At 38.5% G+C, this 23,810-nt stretch overlaps 1 protein-coding gene across 1 annotated transcript in view; it reads left to right on the top strand.

The window, feature by feature from the left end:
• LOC137045142 (uncharacterized) overlaps positions 1 to 7,998 on the top strand; it is a 395,631-nt gene extending 387,633 nt beyond the window's left edge. The window contains exons 9-11 of the mRNA XM_067421767.1: positions 6,307 to 6,399; positions 6,927 to 7,048; positions 7,758 to 7,998. The gene's annotated coding sequence lies outside the window, so the exon portion shown is untranslated. The remainder of the gene's footprint in view (positions 1 to 6,306; positions 6,400 to 6,926; positions 7,049 to 7,757) is intronic.
• The last annotated feature ends 15,812 nt before the right edge of the window (positions 7,999 to 23,810 follow it).

The raw sequence follows: 23,810 nt of genomic DNA, 5'->3' as shown, positions 1-23,810 counted from the left end.
GGGGCATCAGAAGTCTTCATAAGAGGCTGGATCAAAACCGGAGCTGATGTACTCTAGTGGGCCCGAGATAACACTGACTAGCAAATAGAAAATAATTAGCATAGCTACTTGTTCAAAACATTAAGCAAAGATAAACATGTGTATTTAATCTGATATAACTGGAGTACTAGGTTAGGAGATGCATTATGTGAATGCTTGGCTAAAGACAGTTTGATCTAGATTTAAACCGGGAGAATGAGTCTGAGGCCCGAACATTAAATAAGGCTGTTCCAGAGTTTAGGAGCCAAATATGAAAACACTCGCCCTCCTTTAGTGGACTTAGGCTGTGTCCACCAAAGTGGTTTTAGCCAGCAGAAAACGCTAGGCGCTCAGCTGAAAACGCCTCGCTGTGAGTGCTTGAGAGCGTTTTGGCAGGCAGCGTTTTTTTTTCTTCAGTTGAGACTCTTTGCTTGTTATGATACGGAAAATCTGCGGAAGTCTTACTAATTTCACAGGTAGTTTGTTTCTGTATTGATTCTATATAAATCTGCAGATCCAATTTAAAGTATTTGCTCTGGCTTTTGTTTAAAATCATTTTGTTCCGTTATTATTGCTTGTTTTCATCTGATGACGACACGCAGAATGTGGCAGTTGGTCTGTGTTGTGTTTGTCCCGCCCCTCCTCCACTGTGATTGGACGGCTGAGTGAAGAGTGACAGTGATGAGCGCTGCGTTTACTCAAAGTTGAACATTCTTCAACTCTCTGTGACCAGTTAAAAACGCTGAGCGCTCAGCTCTTGAGCGTGAAATACTCGCTCAGCGCCTCGTTGCGCTCCAGGCGTTCTAAAAACGCGGCGCTCTCATTGGAAACAATTGAAAACGCCAGCCAGCAGCGTGAAAAAATGCTTTGGTGGACTCACGGCCTTAGCCTAGATACTACCAGAAGCCCTGAGTTTTGTGACCATAAAGAGCGTGGTGGATTGTAGGGTGATAGAATATTGGTTAAAAACACAGGAGCTAAAGCATTTAGGGCCTTATAGGTCAGTAGCAATACTTTGTAATTGATACAGAACCTAAAGTAGTGCAGAGATGATAAAATTTGTGTTGTATGATCGTATTTCTTAACCTACTAAGTTTTCAAAAATGTAAGTAAATTTGCACCTTCTGTAAGCATTTATTTCCATAATAATATGTTAAAGTGTACTTCTTTTTCACAAAGGTTGGTTGGGGGGATCAGCCGTCAGCTCGAAATTAGACCCTGACAAGAGCCCGATGGCCCTCTGATGGTGCAGCTGGGGGGGGGGGTAACCCTCTGTGATCCAGTTAAAACACAGCAGGGAGTCACAGTTACCCATCACCCCCTTTCATTCAGAGACGCTCCCGTAACCAATAAATGTCAGTGCTTTTTTATTCCGTGCCACATGCTGCATTCGGCTCTGCTTCCATTAAGCGAGCGAGAGCTGAACAATTTTTCTGCGGCAGTACACGTGCTTGGGGCTCCATTGTGCTGGAGAGAATGGCTCCATCTTCTTCTCTTTCTTGCTGCATTCCAATTTGCCTACTTATATACTATGCCCTAAAAGTGTGTACTGCTTTGGTGAAGGAAAAGTTGATACTTTTGAGTGTGTAGCAAAAGAGTAGGTTGACTTTGAGACATACTATTATTGTGCTCTGTTGTAAAGTTACATACATTCTGTCACCATAAATGAGTGAGTTCTCCTGTAACATATAGCTAAAATAATATACACTCTTCATATACAGATTTTCATACACATTTTCATATACATACATTTTATTTAATTAAATTATTACTCCTACTCACATCTTTGCACATTTTATGTGCATAATGGTGTATTTAACAGCTAATGGACACACATCTGTTTTGCTACTGTGCTATTTATACCTTGATATAAGTTGACAATTATGATGCAGATGAAATATAACACAGATAGCATTACATAAATATGTTCCATCAACTTGAATCATTTTCAAGTCGTCTGTACTTAACTGTCAGCCTTACGCACATCCACCATGTTTGTAGTTCTTTTTAATTTGGTTTGTAGAACTAAATCCTTCTGAAAAGCATAATGGGTAATATTATCCATTAGCATGTGCACAGATCCACAACTAAAAAAATATACCAGAAATAGTAGATCATCTTGGGGACTTTTTTGTAAACTTATTAACAATAAGCAATTGAGATGCGCAATCTTGCATACTGTTTAGGATGATATATAAGGAGTCAAGTGTTGTCTCTGACTGTGTGTTAGTGTGGGAATTGTGCAATCTTTAAAAGCCAGACATACTTTTTGTTGTCCCTCGTGCTTTTTCCGTACTACGGAAGCTTATTGCATTCACTTGAGAAAAAAAAATCTACTCTGTTTTTCTAAATTAATGACTTAATTTTTCATGAATAATTTTTTTTGCTCTGTTTTTCTGAATTAATGACTTAATTATCTCAGAATTATGAGATAATTTTTCATGAATAAATTTTTTTTTGCTCTGTTTTTCTGAATTAATGACTTAATTATCTCAGAATTATGAGATAATTTTTCATGAATAAAATTTTTTTTGCTCTGTTTTTCTGAATTAATGACTTAATTTTTCATGAATAATTTTTTTTGTTCTGTTTTTCTGAATTAATGACTTAATTATCTCAGAATTATGAGATAATTTTTCATAAAAAAATTTTTTTTTGCTCTGTTTTTCTGAATTAATGAGATCCCTCAAAATCCAGCCAGAGCTCTATTTTAGCTGGATTGCATGGAAGTAAACATGTCCCGCCTTACAAATTTGTGCAGACAGCCGATCTCATGAAAATTCGTATAAATAGTAGTATAAATAAGTGTGCAATCTTGTGGAATGTATACGCTAAAATGAGTTTTGGTGTGCATATGGTACACAGTTTTTCACGTGCTTATACGCACTTTATGGCATATTATATGTACGAACCCCCCATCCCACCATCCCCAACCTACTCAAGAGCATGTCATATGCATGCACGCGAAAGACTGTGTAGCACGTGCATTATCTCAGTAAACATTCCACACAATATACATTCCAGACGATATACATTAGACACAATTTCACACTCGTACTATTGATACGCATTACTATGTGATCGTGTTAAGATGATGCATCTGAAATGCATTCAGGCTGGCTACGTGGTGACACAAAAGACAATCAGGCAATTGTTGAAAATACTGGATCCCCATGGAGTGCAATAGCAATGTCAAGCAGATCAGAATGTTCATTTCTGCTGTCATGAGCTGTCTGCACAAAGTCGATGCACTAAAAACAATACAATTTTTATTACTTAAAGACAATGTCTCAAACCCAAAGTAAAATAAATCCGGATTAAATTTGAAAGGCGGGACATGTTTACTTCCATGCAATCCAGCTAAAATAGAGCTCTGGCTGGATTTTGAGGGATCTCATTAATTCAGAAAAACAGAGCAAAAAAAAAATTATTTATGAAAAATGATCTCATAATTCTGAGATAATTAAGTCATTAATTCAGAAAAACAGAACAAAAAAATTATTCATGAAAAATTATCTCATAATTCTGAGATAATTAAGTCATTAATTCAGAAAAACAGAGCAAAAAAAAATTTATTCATGAAAAATTATCTCATAATTCTGAGATAATTAAGTCATTAATTCAGAAAAACAGAGCAAAAAAAATTATTTATGAAAAATTATCTCATAATTCTGAGCTAATTAAGTCATTAATTCAGAAAAACAGAGTAGATTTTTTTTTCTCAAGTGAATGCAATAAGCTTCCGTACCATCCCCTCCGTTTTCTGAGAAAATATTTTTATGTGCATTTTGTTTTGCAATAATGACTTTAAAATGTGAAGTTTTTGTAAATATTCATAGGACACATTCATAGACCGAAGCCCTGAAGAGTTTAGGGACCATTTATGCGACACCATTTTCAACTAAAAACTGAAAATTTCTGAATATGTTTTGGCCTTTCATTTACATGACTTCAGTGTTTTGACGGCCTGGAAACAAACACGTGAAATCATCCGCTAATGACTTATAAAGGTATCACTTTACTTGTTGGGGCACATGACTATTAACTCATTCAAAATTCATTCAAAACTCATAACCACAAATACATATGACTTAATCAATGAGTTAATAGTCATGTGCCCCAACAAGTAAAGTCATAACATAATGGTACCTTTATAAATCATTAGCTAATGATTAATTAAAGCAGACAACTGGAAGTTGAAATGCATGGCTTTGACCTGTTGTGGTAATTAACGAGCCCGATCTCACGAAAATACGTATAAATAGTACGAGTGTGAAATCTTGTGGAATGTATACGCCAAAATGAGTTTTGGCATGCGTATGGTACGCGCTTTTTCGCGTGCATATGATACACACTTAATGCCGTATTATACGTACGAGCCCCCCCACCCCCCCACCCCACCCAACCACCCTAAACCTACCCAAGAGCGTGTCATATGCATGCCACAAAGTGCGTATCATATGCACGCAAAAAACTGCGTAGCATTTGCACGCCAAAACTCATTTTGACGTATCCATTCCATGAGATTTCACACTCGTACTATTTATACGCATGACCATGAGATCATGTTGAAATTAACACGTTAATTTACATTATTAATTAATATAATATGTTATTAAGGAATTAATACATTATAACACATTTAACTAATAACAATTTAATGATTACTTAATCTATTAATCATGTAGAATCTTCATTAGTTGCTGATGCAGTAATCATTAATAAATGGGATGGTTCACCATTAGTAATACATTAACTCATGATTATCTGTGCATTAGTTAAGCATGAATTAATGCATATTAGTGCACCCGTATTGTAAAGTGTTAACAAAACTTTTTCTGTTTTTAGTACATTGTTGTTGTGTAAACATAAACGATAGATAAAACAAGGAGGAGGTGTGAAAATTAGATCTGTAACCATAGTAACAACTGAACAGGATCTAAACTAGAAAACAAACTAAACACAAAGTGTAACAAAATATACACTATGGGCAAAAGTATTAACCTAGCAAGCAATAGCTGTCTCAGTTAACTGCAGTCCCGATATAGTCCGGCTATGAGTAACTCACTTCTAGCCAAAATAACCTGGAATTTGGCTACATGTCATTTCAACACAGTCTCACCCCTACTCGTCAAATGTTGCCGAACGGTCAAGGGACCCTGACGTCAGCTGTTGACGCACAGGGTACCCCTAAATCGCCATTTTTCGACGTACTGGGTAATCCATTGATTTCAATGAGAAACCTAGGACGTCATAAACAGACGTGTTGGGCATGTGAATGTTATCGTTATGATGGAATATATTGGATTATAATTTTTACATTATGACATGTTGGAGTGTGATTCTCAATTTAATCAGCCAACACAATTGTATTTACATTTATTTACGCTATGATACACGTTTGAAACAGCAAACCCCACCCCGCCCTAAACCTACCCATTTGCGTATTATATGATATAAAACACAGACTGTAACAGACAACAGGCACACTTTATTGAAAAAGTCCAACTATTCCGAGGCCAAACGATTGAATTGTGTGAAGAAAAGACCCAAAAGCAATCACCGTCTCTATCCGCGCCGCGCGCCGCGCACCGCGCGCGCCCCGGCGTCACACTGAAGACGCCACAGGTAGACCCCTCGGCGTCACGCGATGGACGAACTGGGAACCCAATTGCTTTCAGTGGGAAACCTTTGGCGTCAACATTAGACGGCAATTCTATCGGTATGAAATCGCGCTGAAGAAGTCTCATTCAGAACACATCGCGATGTTTGGCATCAGATCACGTGTGCCACATGTTGGTGAGTAGTCATACATATTATGTCCTAATATTTGATATAAAGTATTTTCTGCTTGTCGTTATCGATCATGTTCAGTCACTGCATTGTATCTGTCATCATCTCCACTGAGGCTTTGCATTTCTTTGCTTTCTAAATAAACACACCTTGCTAATAGGGTGATTAAACACTGTCACGTGACGTGATATAGACCTTTAAACATTTGTTAATATTTAATAATAATTACTAGTGTAGTTCCAACGTGGCATTTGTAGTAGAAGCACAATAAATTAAAAAAAAAAAAAAAACCCTTGCCATGCGTTTACCACAGTATTGGTAGTTTTAATGTGATATTTGTTGTAAATAAACAGTAACCACAACAATTACCATGCTTTAAATGCATTTTAATGTAAAATCCAAATATTGTTATTTAAATAGTATACTTTATAATGCTATATATTATATATTATGACTTTTTTCTCTCTTTCTTTTTTTTTTTTTTTACCTGAAAAGACCAAAAGGGCCTCTCGGACTCAGTCAACCCATTCTTGTTTGTGGAGAAGTAACGGAGAAAACCAAAAGCTGCAACAGCAAATATTTGTAATGGTATGTATGTGTTGGTTTGAACCCTTTATCAAACATATTATTTAGCATTTGTTGTTACTTATTCTTACAAATCCCATATCTCAATCAGTAAGAACATATTCCCGAAGTCTTAATAATTCACAAGATTTAACAAGTTGTCAAATTCGTATGATTCTCGTACATATAGCTCTGAAAAAAATGAAGAGACCACTTAACATGGATTTCTAAATGTTAAGTGGTCTCTTAATTTTTTTTCCAGAGCTGTATTTGTATATGAAGAGTTCAGATGCAAAAGCCTCAAAAAGCCACTTCGGTCACATGACATCAGATATTCAATTATTTTTTCTTAATCAGATCACTTGCACTGTTTATAACGTCCCGTTTGCATGTAAATAATTTATGTGATCACAAAATCAAGTGAGTTATCTACATTTTCAAACAAATTCTTATGATATAGCTTGCTATTACATACTTTTAACTGTCTTAATTTATATGTTTTAAAAACAATAGTATTTGCACAGAGTAAATGATACTTTCTTGTTTTACAGAAGAGAAGAAAGACCAGACCTTATATCGAAGCAAGCTAAGAAAATAAGTCCTTTGTTTAGGGTGAGGAGGGAAGATGGACATCTTGTGCCCGAAGAAGACAGAAAAGTGCGCAAGTCCATTGGTATGTCTTGTATTGAAGCAATGCTGTAATATGTAGTACAAAATTTGATGTTGATCTCTCAAAGGACTATTCATTTCAACAGTGATCATTCTTTCTACTCTGATAAAATACGTACCATTATTCATGTCTAAATATTTTAATAACTCCTAAAATAAGCAAATGAGGTTCTGTATCTTGGATTTATTTAAAATGGTAAATATTTGTTTTCCCTTTTTGATACAATTATTATTACACTTTTGGCCTTCAGTTCTTAAAAACTGCACCGTCTTTTTGTCTTAGATAAAAGTAGACAAGTGTGGGAAAAAGCATTTAGTTGTTATAAACTCCATGTATTTCTCCATTGTTTTGTAGACCATGGATGGTTCTGGGTAGCTTTAGAAGATAATGAGTTGGGACATATTAGGAATCAAATAGTAAATGTTCTTTGAAATATCTGGTTAGTTCTTTCTAAAAGATCTACTGTTTAAAAGGTTGCTGTTGATATGGGTAAATTAGTTTTTGTTCAGTACTTGGCTAATATTATGGGCTGAAATATTATACATAATGCTTCAATGTGTATATTATTTTATGTACTGACTGCTGCTTTGTAAATTTAAATCAGGAATTGGCATTTCTGCCCATTTTGAGGTGGAGAGTTTACTGAAGAACATAGGCTAACCTGACTGTACATTAAACTTAATCTGAATTGTGTTTGTTGTTTTACTTTTAGACCAGGACTGGAGAACGCCGGATTATATGACTTCTTCCTCTGGTTGAGAAAAGGCTACACAACATCAGTGATCACATCATCTGTACATTGATTATACTGTAGGGTACAAGTGGGCGAACTGTTTAGAAGAAGAAGAACATGAACATGATAGAGGGAAGAGACAGAAACCAGTCTAGTTGTAATAATGAATCATTATTTTCCAACACTATATCAAATCTGTTTTCTGTATCATAGTTGACTGGATGGGATTATGTGGCACTCATTTGTGTGGCTTCAGCAGCTGTGAATGGATTAATATGATGTTAATGTGTTTTTTAAAACCCATTTTTATTTATCTTAAATCTAATTTGACTTTATTCTACTTTATCAACTGTATACTGTATCCTCCAATAAAGTGTTGAGTGATAAAGTATGGTGAGTATTGTGTATGGTGTTTGGTACAGTAAGTACACATTCAACAAGTTTATTTAGGTTATCTAATTAATTACCAAGAATATTTTTACTTGAGAAGTAAACATTTTTTATCTGGTTATATTATATTTGGTACAATGCTCCAAAAAGTTGTATATACTTGCATGCTGTGACAAGTATGTCAGTTTTCAGTGAAATAAAGGGAAGGATTACAAACACTTCAAGCTTAACTGAAGATGATCCATGTTGATCATTCTGGTACATCTACTACTGCAATAAACATTAAAGCATGCACATTTTCGATGCCAGGTACGTGAAGAGGGTGTAGATGAAATTGTGACAATGTCTCTTGTTATTTTACTTAATGGTGCATGGTCCTATATTTAATAGTAATAATGAAGTGTAAATAATATAAATAGTTTTTGTTTACTCTGGAAAGTGGATAATGGCAAGTTGTTGCAGGTTCATCCATTATATTTATTAGTGTTTATCCATAAAATAAAAGAAAACTTAATAATTATTATTTTACAACATTTCTTTCAAATATTTCTGTATTTCATCAGATGGTCTTACAATATCAAAACCTATACACAAGCATGACGTTAGAATAGAAAAGACAAAATACTCTGATATTTAAATGTGACTCAAAGTTTGTTGTCCGTGATGAGGAGAATAGATCTGTGTATGTTGTACTGCCCTTACACCTCCAGGGACCCAGAAGTGGCCCATTGAAGAGCAAAAAAAAAAGCATATTTCAAATGGCTTTAACTCAAAGTCTGGTTAGCGTATCACAGAGAAAATTGGCAGGACAACTGCATATGCAATGTTTACTAATATAGGTTTACACAATGAACATATTTTAATATCCAGTTGTCCATTAAATATGTTATTTACTTAACATTTATTGTTTCATTATGAAACCTTTTAAACTACATTACCCATATATCTGTCATTGTATCAATGCAATGGGAAACATGGCGCTGTAGTTCATAGAAGTGTGCAGAAATGCTTAGGGTTAGGGTTGGGTTCTCAGTAAAGGAGTCATTTCTCAGAACATAGCGACACTTTATAGTTAGCTTAACGTATTACTGACGTAATAACACCAAAACATACTTTGTAACATGAAACGCCGTTTTATATGAGTTAAAACAGATAGTCCAATCACAGCGCGTTCTGCGATAAAGTCACAGCCAATGACAACCCAGCTGAACAGAGGCGTCACACTTACTTGTCCATTTATGGTAAATTATATCACATCTCATCCGGTTCAACTGAAGGGGTAGATTCCTTAAAGAATTAATATTTAGGCTAAATATTATATTTATTATAATAAATATTAAATATTATTTATTCTAAATATAGGCTAAATATTTATTTATTCTAATTAAATAATAAAACTCACATTTTAAAATGAAAGTCTTCTTTGTGTGGTTAAACTGATGCATAATAAATATATTTGAAAGAGAATCCTTTTTCTATGCAATGGTCTACAAGCATAAACTTCTTTAAGCCATCCTTTACAATCTGAACTCTTGGAATTAAAACAAATATAACAAAAGCACAATGAATGCACACAATTTTGTAAGCATGTTCCAATATTTAATGTCAAACAGTTTAAATACAAATGTAGTGCCCATATATATATATATATATATATATATATGTATATATATATATATATATATATATATATATATATATATATATATATATATATATATATATATATATATATATATATATATATATATATATATATATATATATGCAAAAAAATAACATTTTACATTCTAAACTTTAATACTATATATTTGCGATTATTGTTCACTTTTATTGTAACTAAATTAAATGCCAATTAAAATAGTTGATGATTATTGTAAATGTTAACCATTTTCAGTAAGAAAATACTTCTATAAAGTACATTCATGTTACAGTTACATTAACAAGGTAGTGATATAATGATAGGTAGTGAAATAATGATAGAGGTAGTTATGGTGGACATGTACTTTAGTGACCATTGTAATAAAAGTTTTAATGAATAATTATTGATTTCAAAAGGTATTAACTCTCACTATCTTCATTTGTTCAAACAAACAACAAATGCAGAAATATACATTGGACTATAGCATCATGAAGTCAATGCATGACTAGAACTAGTGGATGGCAATAGATATGTCCTTCACTAAATCTCCTGATGATAAAGGCATAGGCAGACATCAAGAACAGTTTATGAATATTGGTTCTGCATAGATCAAAGAGATCATAAGACTCCACAGACTCCACGTGAAGACTTTGAGACACTGTGACAGAGCAAAGGGTGCACTTCACTGGACATGTCCTATGCATGCCCAAACAACAACACCCAAAAACACTTATGAAGTGGACACCACCAGGAGGACGCACGAGACAGGGAAAACCAAGGAAGATATGAGACAGATGTTTCACGAAGACCTCAATGCCGGTGTTCCATGAGAAGATGTGAAAACGTGGCCACAGATCGAATATGTTGGAGGACACATGTTGCCCAATGTGCCCAGGACAGGACATGATGACGATGTTGTCAGTTTATACATAACTGTAGGATTTATTTCTGTAAAAAACGATGCATAATTAAATGTTAAATACATTTATGTAATAAGTTCACAGATATGTGTGCATTCCCATTATTAAAAGTATATAATAGCAAGCTATATCATATGAATTTGTTTGAAAATGTAGATAACGCACTTGATTTTGTGATCACATACATTATTTACATGCAAACGGGACGTTAATAATAATAAAAAATAATTGAATATCTGATGTCATGTGACCGAAGTGGCTTTTTGAGGCTTTTGCATCTGAACTCTTCATATACAAATACAGCTCTGGATATACTATACTATTTAAATAACAATATTTGGTTTTTACATTAAAATGCATTTAAAGCATGGTAATTGTTGTGGTTACTGTTTATTTACAACAAATATCACATTAAAACTACCAATACTGTGGTAAACGCATGGCAAGTGTTTTTTTATTTTATTTTTTTATTGTGCTTCTACTACAAATGCCACGTTGGAACTACACTAGTAATTATTATTAAATATTAACAAATGTTTAAAGGTCTAGCACGTCACGTGACAGTGTTTAATCACCCTATTAGCAAGGTGTGTTTATTTAGAAAGCAAAGAAATGCAAAGCCTCAGTGGAGATGATGACAGATACAATGCAGTGACTGAACATGATCGATAACGACAAGCAGAAAATACTTTATATCAAATATTAGGACATAATAGGTGTGTTCGACATCGGCTGCGGCTGGATGCATGCGATCGGCGAGAGTAGCCGAGTGCAGGCGGGGAGGAGCTGCAAACGGAGACGTGAAGTCGGACACTTTCTGCTTCCCGTGGTGACGCTTGAGCTGTGTTTGCAAACTTTATCACAGCTGAAGTTAAATAAATGCAATATTTCTCAAATACACAGATGTTTCAAATGATATTTTCATCCAATACTTTATATACTGCTTAATAAAGCGTCTGTTTGGACAAGATTAAAGGTTCAACATATAAACCACACTATCAATGAAGTGGTGTCAACGGTTTTTATCAGTTTTAGTTTGATAAACATGACAATATAACATCGCGACTACATGAAAAGAGGTTTTACTGCTATAAATAAATGATTTGTGAGAGCATTAGCGTGACATAAGTTTTCAGAATAAACCACGAAACGCACGTGATCGCTGTCATACGGCGAATCGGCCAATCGTGGATCAGCTGTGTCGTCATCAGAGCTTGTGCATCCTCCTGCAGTCCCCCTTGAGAATCTGCAGCGGCTGCATCAGCCGCCTGCTCTCGAATCGCTCTCGCGGTACTTTGTTGACATACGTAACAGTCACGTGCCGTCGGCGCTGTCTCAAGTCGGACAAAATTTCTAACCGGCATGCACTGCTTTAAGTCAGCCGCCGATCGGTCTGCGCATCGCTAGGTGAAGTCGAACAAGCCTAAAATGTATGACTACTCACCAACATGTGGCACACGTGATCTGATGCCAAACATCGCGATGTGTTCTGAATGAGACTTCTTCAGCGCGATTTCATACCGATAGAATTGCCGTCTAATGTTGACGCCAAAGGTTTCCCACTGAAAGCAATTGGGTTCCCAGTTCGTCCATCGCGTGACGCCGAGGGGTCTACCTGTGGCGTCTTCAGTGTGACGCCGGGGCGCGCGCGGTGCGCGGCGCGCGGCGCGGATAGAGACGGTGATTGCTTTTGGGTCTTTTCTTCACACAATTCAATCGTTTGGCCTCGGAATAGTTGGACTTTTTCAATAAAGTGTGCCTGTTGTCTGTTACAGTCTGTGTTTTATATCATATAATACGCAAATGGGTAGGTTTAGGGCGGGGTGGGGTTTGCTGTTTCAAACGTGTATCATAGCGTAAATAAATGTAAATACAATTGTGTTGGCTGATTAAATTGAGAATCACACTCCAACATGTCATAATGTAAAAATTATAACCCAATATATTCCATCATAACGATAACATTCACATGCCCAACACGTCTGTTTATGACGTCCTAGGTTTCTCATTGAAATCAATGGATTACCCAGTACGTCGAAAAATGGCGATTTAGGGGTACCCTGTGCGTCAACAGCTGACGTCAGGGTCCCTTGACCGTTCGGCAACATTTGACGAGTAGGGGTGAGACTGTGTTGGTCATTTTTGCCAAAATAACTTGTGAGATGTATGATATTCCACCATGTAAGCAAAGTCAACAGGGATTACAAGGTATTTCATTTCTTTGACATTTTCATATTTTAAAATGTTATTTGTGTGGACAACGTTAACCGAGGCTAGAGATAGGACACGTGAAGACAGACGCAAAGAGAAGAGCGGAGAAAATGACTGTACCATGCAGAGCCAGATCACTATTGCGATGCTTGGAATATTGGAAAACAATTCTGCACATTTTGGAGTGAGGTCTTATTTGAATGCATTTCTAAAGGGAAATGACTGATTTCACAAAATTTTCGATTAAATTTTCTTTTACTCTTACCTCCATATAATGCCTATTAAAGTAGTGTTTATAAGCGTAGTGCTGGTGCTGCTTTATTTCCAGGGGTAACCAAGAAAAGATGATTTTCTTATTGTGGTGTGACAGGCAGCGGGGCGAGGGACCGCGAGAGCGGGCCGGTGATTAATGTTGACGAGTGCCAGCTGCGTGGCACACCGGTCTCGTCTCGTGGCCATGTGACGGGAGCATAAAAGGAGGAGCAAGAGCTGCGGAAGACGAGAGAGGACCAGGCCTGGATTTATGTTGAGTTTTGTTTATGTGTTTGTGGGCAGTCGTCCGTGAGGGGCTGCCCGCGGTTTTACTTTCGGTTTGTTTATTTCTTTTGAATAAATGTTGTTGAACGTTCGCCGGTTCCCGCCTCCTTCCTTCCCATCTACAAACCGTATTACACTTATTTAGTATTTTTGTTTCATTGGGCAAACAACTGAAATGAATGCAGTACCCTGTACGTCTATATCGTGATGCTTAGGGTTACCTTTAGCATCTTCATTTTGACACGGAAGGCACTTGACTATGCTTAAATTTCTGACGCCTTGAGTGTGAGAATTGGTTGGTTTGGTAGTCTGATGGCGAATCTGTGTTTGGCGGATGTCAAGAGAATGTTACCTGCCTGACTGCATTGTGCACAGGGCACAAAGCGAGATCTAAAGAGACATGGTTGGATGATTCGGATGTGGAAGAACTTGACTGGCCCGCACAGAGCCCTGACCTCAACCCCGATAGAAAACCTTTGGATGAACTGGAATTGAGATTGCGAGCAAGGTCTTCTTTTCCAACATCAGTTCCTGACCTCATAAATGTTTTACTGGATGAATGGGCAAAAATTCCCAGATAAACACTCCAAAATCTTGTGGAAAGGCTTCCCAGAAGAGTGGAAGCTGTTATTTCTCCAAAGGGAGAACAACTCCATATCAATGTCTATGTACTGTTTTTAGAATGTGAAATGGTTAAGGATCCCATTATTGTATACAATCTCGCTCAAATGTTTACACACCTCTTGCAGAGTCAGTGAAAATGTGAATCATTTTTTACAAAATTAGAGGGATCATACAAAATGTGTTTTCTATTTATTTAGTATTGTCCCGAATAATATATTATTACATAATAAATATGTTTACATACAGTCCACAATGCAAAAACAAAACAAAACAATAATGAGATAAATAAATAAAGCTGAATTTGTAAAAATTACCCTGTTCAAATGTTTATGTATGCTTGATCCGGATGATCCAGGGCTGTTTGTTTTGTGTGATCGTTGTTCTTGAGTCCCTTGTTTGTCCTGAGCAGTTAAACTGCCCGGGAGTTCTTCAAACCGTTTTTCAGCATCTTTATTTGAACCCTTTCCAGCAGTGACTGTACAATTTTAATAATCCACATTTTCATACTGAGGGCAATTAAAGGACTCAAAAACAACTATTAATAAAGGGTCAAATTTTCACTGATGCTCCAGAAGGAAACACGATGCATCGAGTTAAAACTTTTGCTCAGAATGAAGATTGGATGAAGAATTTTCTGGATGAAGTGTTTCACTTACCGGCTTTTAATGCATCATGTTCTCAAAATCATACAGTCACTGCTGGAAAGGGTTCAAATATGCAAAATATGCTGGAAAATTGAAGAATTTTCAGGATCTGGAGGATACAGTTAAGGCTTTTACCTGTGGACTAATGGCAGCATTGGAGCAAGCCAAACCTTGACCCCTTAGCTGAAAGCATAATCATCTTTTTCTAAATATTTTATAAGCAAACGCACAAGCTCTGAGGCATGTATAGAATGTAGTGAATGACTTGTGTGTTTTCCAAGTCTGTGGAAATCTGTTGCACTCATGGGGAGTTCAGCGTGTGATGATTCCATGTGGGCCATATGAGAAGAGGGCTAGTCTGTTATGCTGACTGGTAAACTCAGCCCTCACGATGGCAGCAGGTCTTTAGCAATGCTGTTATAGGGGAAGGGGGCTCCGATGGGTCAGCAAGGAGGGGGGGGGGGGGGGTGTCTCCCGGAGAGCTATATGAGGAGTAGGGGGAGGGAGATGAGAGGGTCAGTAGCTGAGCTCATGGGCACTAATTTAAACATCTTCTTTAGCTGTTCATTTGATGTCCATTAATCTGCTGGCAGCAGAATTTATATTAACCTAATTAACAGCCACTGTTAAGGGCCAGGAGTCTTCACTAAATCCTAACAAGTGTGTTTTGATGTTTTCTTAGGTTGGAAATGATCATTTATTTGGAGAAATGTTAAAAGTGTTAATATTCAAACACTTGCCTTTTTAAACAATAATAATTACATGAACATTTGTTTATTTGGTTGGTAAGTTAGTTGATTGGTGTTTGCTTTACAATAAATGATAGAGTAACCCGTTTTTTTTTCTTCTTCTTTTGTTTTTCTCAAGTTATACACTCTCATGTGCATCAATTTTGAAACACTTTATTTCAATGGTCCACTTCAGACATTCTACTAACTAGTACTAGTAACTCTCATTAGATTATTAGTAGACTGTCTACTTAGTATCTGGTAACTCTTTATTTTAATGCTCCCCAGTGCACTTTGCTAACAGTGTACTAGTTTACTAATACTCTAAAGAGAGCTAGTTGACATAGGTGCAAAGTTACTTCATAGTTAGTAAAGTTTAAAGTGGACCATCGAAAGAAAATGTAATCCTTTTTTTAGGTCAAACATTTAGTCTCAGGATTTTGACCTTTCTACTGATGCACACTGTCAAAATACTTATTTTTACTACTCTAAGATACTAATATGACAAACAAAAAAAAAGTACAACGCTGCCCTATTCACAAACATTTTTCTGATATTATTTAATCTGTCATTTTGTCACCTCTTAGGTCCTTAAGGACACTTTACAAATAAATCTTCCTTTGTCAATACATAGTTGGTCTTTCTCAGACTCATTATTAGTTTGTATGGAATACAACCTCCTGTAGTAGAATTTCACTCTCGGAAGACCATTGTATGTGCTCAAAGATTACAATTCAGGATTTATGGCAGGCCCTCAATCCCCGTGAAATCCACAGGGATACAAAGGGATCATGTGGAATCAGTGGACAAAGTTTATGTAGCTGCCCACCTCTTGGCCTTTGGCTCTTGATCCTCTGTGGAGCTTGTGCTGGTTTGAGGCTTCCACTGCTTAATTAAACAGAATAGACCATGTTGCCGAAAGCTGTAACATGAGAAAACACCGCCACTGGATCAACATCATGTAATTTCCATAGAATTGCTTTGTGTACTCTGCAAAAACCTCAGAGTATAAATGGTTACAAATATGGAAAGATGCACACATTGTGATCACGTTTTGGTAAAGCTTTATTTTAGTTTCAACTAGTAGATTAAAAACAGATCAGACCATTGCTCATTGAATGAAAAGACATGTCTTTATTCAATGAAATGCTGGGTGTTGCTCATCTTCTTGCAGAATGGCAATCATAATCATAATTATTAGGCCACTCTCTAATCACCGTAATTATAATCTGCCGTAATTATACAGCTACAGATTGTGACAACACAATGGAACCAGGAAAAATGTCGATTACTGTAAACACATACTCTAATTATTATCCAAATAAATGAAATCAAGAACACTGATTATGGTGTCAGGAAGCTTTTCATGGCTCAGCCTAAATGCAGATGTCTCAATCGGATCGCCACTCTGCCATTTTTTTCTAGACACACTTCTACAATTACAAAACCTCAGCTGCTTTTATTGTTGTCATGTACACAAAGTGTAGATGTACAGGTGTGATATGTTCAGTGATGGACAACTAAAGGGTTATTGTTACCTGTATGTGATCTGGAAACATCCTGGTCCCTGATAAACAAGCAGTTGTAGGGAGTGCAGGGTCATTAGGTTCAGGCACATCATGACAAATTCAGTTGTTCTTTGAACATGTCCAATGTGGAAGTGCTAAAATGTGTGCGCTGCTCCTCCACAGAGAGCACATGTAAACTGATGCCTTTGGCGGAAAAACAGCTGCCTTAAAAATTCCCCAAACAACACATTATATTTTTCCACAGTGTCTTGTTGGTAGGAAAGGTTTTTGTCTAGTGAAACTATAAAATTGCATTTTTTATTTCACTCTGTAAACAGAGAAATTCTCAGGAGTTGCAATATAACACATACATTTAAAAAGAGTAATTATTACATAAATAATAAACTAATATATACAGGTGCTAGCCATATAATTATTATTATAAAATATTTATTATAAAAAAGTAGATTTATTTCACTAATTCCATTGAAAAAGTGAAACTTGTATATTTGTAACGGATTCACAGAGGCAGGATTCAATAGCAAGTAACTCAGTTTATTTGACAGCTAGTGTCACAGAAGACAAAACTCATAACACTGATGAAGTCCGGATAAGACGGAGCAGTGAGAGAGGCTCTGTTGGTGACACGGGCAGGCTGTGAGCAGCTGTGACTCGGGAGATCGGTACAGGCAATCCGGGAAGGGATCCAGCGTTTCTCGGAAGGGGGAAACGACAACCAACACGGAGACACAAGGGGAAACATCCAACAACGCTCTGACAAAGACAAGAGAGAAACAGAGAGACTAAATAGGGTGATGAGTTGCAGCTGGTGCAGGTGATCAGCCACAGGTGCGTGATCAGCCAATCCCAGGTTCCGCCCACACCTACATTCAACACGCACCCAAGAGTGAGACAGGGAATCCATGAACCGTGACAATATTAAAGTCATACAGTACATTACACACATATTGATATATTTCAAATGTTTATTTCTTTTAACTTTGATGATTATAACTGACAACTAAGGAAAATCCCAAATTCAGTATCTCAGAAAATTAGAATATTACTTAAGACCAATACAAATGATTATTTTTAGAAATCTTGTCCAACTGAAAAGTATGGACATCAAAAGTATGAGCATGTACAGCACTCAATACTTAGTTGGGGCTTCTTTTGCCTGAATTACAGCAGCAATGTGGCGTGTCATGGAGTCGATCAGTCTTTGGCACTGCTATTATGAGAGCCCAGGTTGCTTTGGTAGTGGCCTTCAGTTCTTTTGCATTGTTGGGTCTGCGTATCTACATCTTCACAATACCTCATAGATTTTCTATGGGGTTAAGGTCGTTCAAGTTTGTTGGCCAATAAAGGACAGGGATACCATGGTCCTTAAACCAGGTACTGGTTGCTTTGGCACTGTGTGCAGTTGCTAAGTCCTGTTGAAAAATGAAATCTGCATCTCCATAAAGTTGGTCAGCAGCAGGAAGCATGAAGTGCTCTAAAACTTCCTGGTATACAGCTGCATTGACCTTGGACCTCAGAAAACACAGTGGACCAACACCAGCAGATGATATGGCACTCCAAACCATCACTGACTGTGGAAACAAGCAACATGGATTGTGTGCCTCTTCCTCCAGACTCTGAGACCCCGATTTCCAAAGGAAATGCAAAACTTATTTTCATCAGAGAACATAACGTTGGACCATTTAGCAGTTCTTTTTGTCTTTAGCCCAGGTGAGACACTTCTGACGCCATCTGTTGTTCAAGAGTGGCTTGACACAAGGAATGCGACATCTACTCACAACTGACAGTGGCTGAGCGGCAGAGTCTCATTACATCAGAGTCATTGCATCTCCGAATGCCCCGTCCGTCCTCCATGTCCTATGGTGAGTGTGATTATTCCTTTCCTTCAGAAAATGCAACCACTCACCACTACTGTAAACCTTACTGCTGCCAGTATTTCCCTTCCAGTTACTGCCCTCCTCAACTCTGGGTCAGCCGGCAACTTCATCTCAGGCACCCTCTGCCGCCAGCTCAAGCTCCGCATGACCACCACTCCGACTATGTACAAGGTCCAATCGAGAACCAGAAAAACCCTCAGATGGAGGCAGGCAAGATCTCTCTGTCTGTGCCACGTCCTTTGAGAGTCCAGTAGAGCGACATTTGGTGAATGTACCTTCCTATTACGGCCCCTTCAGTGACGTCTTCTGTCCCCAACGGGCTTCCAAGCTGCCTCCCCATCTGCCATGGGACTGTGCCATTGATCTGCTGCCTGGTTAACCAGTGCCCAAAGGAAAGATTTACCCTCTCTCACTTCTGGAGGAGAAGGCCATGGAGGAGTACATCAAGGAGGCACTGGAGCAAGGTTACATCCGTCCATCCACTTCCCCTGCTTCTTCGAGTTTCTTCTTCGTGGCAAAGAAGGACGGAGGCTTGTGGTCTTGCATCGACTACTGGGCACTCAACAAGATTACAGTCAACATCCTTCCTCTCATCCCAGCTGCCCTGGAACATCTCCGGGGTGCCACTGTGTTCACAAAGCTGGACCTCTACAGATACACGAGGGGGACGAGTGGAAGACCGCCTTTGTCACGGCCACCAGCCATTATGAATACCTGGTCATGCCGTATGGACTCGCCAACACCCCCTCCGTATTCCAGGATTTCATCCATGAGGTGCTCAGGGAGTGTTTTCACAAGTTCATGCTGGTATACATTGATGATATCCTGATCTACTCCCGGAGCCTGGCCGAACATTACCAACACGTTGTGGAGGTCCTTCAACGCCTAAGGAGCTTCCGACTCTACCTCAAAGCCAAGAAGTGCTCGTTCCATCAGCCCTCAGTACAGTTTCTCGGGTATAACATCGACCACAGTGGCATCCGGATGGATGAGGGGAAGGTGGAAGCTATCCGGTCCTGACCAACCCCCTCCACAGTTAACCCCCTCCGCTCCTCTCATCCAGAACGACCAGCGCCTCATGCTAGAGGTAGACCACTATGGCACCGGGGTCCTCGGCCCTCAGGAGATGGCCGTGGAGGGGAGGGGGTAATGTTACAAGCACGCCAGGCTCCACCCTCTCCCAGACACAATGATCACAATCACCAGAATACTGATTGCACGACCCTGCACTTCATCTCACTGCAATCACCTCCTACATTATATATATATATATATATATAGAAAGATCCCCACACTGTTCCCACAAAGTTGGGAGCAAGAAATTGTCCAAATGTCTTGGTATGCTAAAGCATTAAGAGTTCCTTTCACTAGAACTAAGGGGCCAAGCCCAACCCCTGAAAAACAACCCTCTCCTCCACCAAACTTAATCTATCCTCCACCAAACTTTACACTTGGCACCATGCAGTCAGACAAGTACCGTTCTCCTAGCAACTACCAAAACCAGACTCGTCTATCGGATTGCCAGTCAGAGAAACGTGATTTGTTACACACTTCACTTCACTTCACACTTCACACACAAACACTTCACACACAAAATATCAGTACTTTAAGAGTGCGTATTAGTACCTTAAAGGTACGTATTAGTACCTTTTTGGTTGTGTTCCTTAGGGTACTGCCCCAGTCACAGCAATGTACCTTTTTTTCTGACAATGGTAAGGCTTGGATGCAGCTGCTCAGCCATGGAAAACCATTTCATGAAGCTCTCTACACACTGTTCTTGAGCTAATCTGAAGGCCACACAAAGTTTGGAGGTCTGTATCTATTGACTGCAGAAAGTTGGCGACTTCTGTACCACCAATGGTTGACCGTGAAATATTTAGTAGTGAGGAAATTTGAATGGAACGAATGGACTTATTGCACAGGTGGCAACCTATAACTGTACAGTCCTTGAATTCACTGATCTCCTGAGAGTGACTCATTCTTTCACTATTCGGGGTCACCCCTAATATATATATAATTTCTCATTTAATTTCCAAATGAATGTAGAAACAACATAAAGACAGTATATATGAAATATTTTATCTAATTAGTAGGAAATAAACAGAAATATTTATTGTATCAAACATTTCACAGTCTTCACTGCATACATTTTTAATTAAAGCAACAACAGTTCAGTTAAGAGCAGTGAATGATTTTCTCTTTGTGTTTTGTTTTTTGATTTACATTAATTACAAACATCACAGCAGCAGGTTTATTAGGCTGATATCACTTTAAGATCTGAAGCTCATGACACAGATACGGATCTGACACACATTTGATGCGTCATCAAAACTCTTTGTGTACATTTAACCCTGTTTAACGCATTTAAAATTGGGCTTATGAGGATACTTGACAAAGCGGACATTTTGGCATATTATGATGCTGCATTCATTGTGTTAAACTGTAAAAAATAATTTGCATGTATTGTTAAGTGCAAACTGAAAATGTACGTGTAATTTTAATTATATCAAATGCAATTAGCTAAACCCTTAGATGATTTTTTTCCCATTTAGAATTTAGACTTGAATTAGAGCGTATTTCTAAATTAAAAGATGTTTACTGTAAGGCCGTGTGTCCACCAAAGCGTTTTTAGCCAGCTGAAAACGCTAGGCGCTCTGCTGAAAACGCCTGTGAGCGCTTGAGAGGGTTTTGGCAGGCAGCGTTTTTTCTCCTCAGTTGAGACTCTGCTAGTTGTTATGATATGGAAAATCTGCGGAAGTCTTTCTAATTTCACAGGTAGTTTGTTCCTGTTTTGATTCTATATAAAATTGCAGATACAATGTATTTGCTCTGGCTTTTGTTTTAAATCCTTTTATTCCGTTATTATTTTCTTGTTGTCATCTGATGACGACACGCAGAATGTAGCAATTGGTCTGTGTTGTGTTTGTCCCGCCCCTCCTCCACTGTGATTGGACGGTCGGGTGAAGAGTGACAGTTATGAGCGTTGCGTTTTACTCAAAGTTGAACATTCTTCAACTCTCGGCGACCAGTAAAAAACGCTGAGCGCTCAGCGCGTGAGCGTGAAATACTCGCTCAGCGCCTCGTTGCGCTCCAGGCGTTCTAAAAACGCGGTGCTCTCATTGAAAACAAGAGAAAAAATGCTTTGGTGGACACACGGCCTATGTTCTGGGCCTATTTTCTTTTCTCAATATCTAACTGTTTGTACGCATTTGTCAGATAATGACTTAAAGGTGGGGTAAGTGCTTTCTGGAAATATTAACAGATGTTGATATTTCAAATCACCAAAACAAACACGGCCTTATTTTGATTTCTCCGCCCCACACACATGTAACCCAGGCAACGTCTATGGTGGAATCTCTGTGTTACTATGATAATCCAGGTCAAATGTTCAATCAAAGTCATCACTTCTGCAGTGCTGGAAAGCTGATACTTTTTGCCTGATCGTAAGCCTTCTGTTGTTCCACAGACATCTTCCACATTTGTTTTAGTTTTTTATCTGCCATCTCTCCCTTTCTTTCATTACTTAGCTAATTTCGGTCCTGTGTCGCGTGTTTTGTATAATGACGTGCACTGAGCGCTCCCTTCTCCCCGTCATCAAGAGACACGCCTCTTACTTACAGATTACCTTACGGCGTAATCTACGCTCACTCTCTCCCTCTCGCCTATCCACTATGGTTTCATCTTCACTCCCTCCACCTGCTCAGTTCTCAGCACTGGACACTAACAGTGCTACCGACACTCTTTGCTCCACTCTAACATCCTCCTTAGACAGTTTTTGCCCCCTTTCATCCAGACCAGCCCGCCCCACCCCATCTGCCCCCTGGCTGTCTGAAGTTCTCCGTGAACATCGCTCTGGACTCAGGGCGGCAGAGAGGAAATGGCAGAAATCTAAAAACAATACTGACCTTGCCTTTTATCAGTCTCTTCTCTCTTCTTTCTCTACAAATGTCTCCACTGCTAAAACAACATACTACCACAACAAAATCAACAATTGCTCTGACTCTCGCAAACTCTTTAAAACATTCTCCTCTCTCCTTTGTCCACCTCCTCCCCCTCCTTCATCAACTCTTACAGCTGATGACTTTGCATCATTTTTCACCAACAAAACAGCTCTCATTAGCAAACAGTTCTCCTCATCACAAACTGACACGCACATCTCAACAACTAACACGAACACGCTTCCATCCTTCTCTCCACTCTCCGAGGCAGATATTTCTAAACTCATCATTTCCAATCACCCTACTACCTGTCCACTTGATCCTATTCCAACTCACCTCCTTCAGGCTATTTCTTCTTCAATCACTCCTGCACTCACTCACATTGTCAACACTTCTCTTCACACGGGAACCTTTCCCACAGCATTTAAGCAGGCTCGGGTAACCCCACTGCTTAAGAAACCCTCTCTGAATCCAGCACTTTTAGAAAACTACCGACCGGTATCCCTTCTGCCTTTCATCGCAATGACCCTTGAGCGAGTTGTGTTCAATCAACTCTCTATGTTTCTTGAACGGGACAACCTCCTAGACAACAACCAATCCGGCTTCAAAAGCGGCCATTCGACCGAGACTGTCTTGCTCTCGGTAACTGAGGCACTGAGACTGGCAAAAGCAGCTTCCAAATCCTCAGTGCTCATTCTGCTGGATCTGTCTGCTGCTTTTGACACAGTTAACCACCAGATCCTCCTGTCAACACTTTAGAGGACGGGGATCTCAGGATCTGCTCTCCAGTGGTTCAGGTCTTACCTCTCTGGTAGGTCCTACAGGGTGTCATGGAGAGGTGAAGTGTCTAAGTCACATCATCTAGCTACTGGGGTTCCACAGGGCTCAGTCCTTGGACCACTTCTCTTCTCCATCTACATGTCATCATTAGGTTCTGTCATTCAGAAACACGGCTTCTCCTATCACTGCTATGCTGATGACACTCAACTCTA

Source organism: Pseudorasbora parva, chromosome 1 (assembly GCF_024679245.1).
Source record: "Pseudorasbora parva isolate DD20220531a chromosome 1, ASM2467924v1, whole genome shotgun sequence".
NCBI classification, from domain to species: Eukaryota; Metazoa; Chordata; class Actinopteri; order Cypriniformes; family Gobionidae; genus Pseudorasbora; species Pseudorasbora parva.
This window is presented reverse-complemented; position numbering and strand designations above follow the sequence as displayed.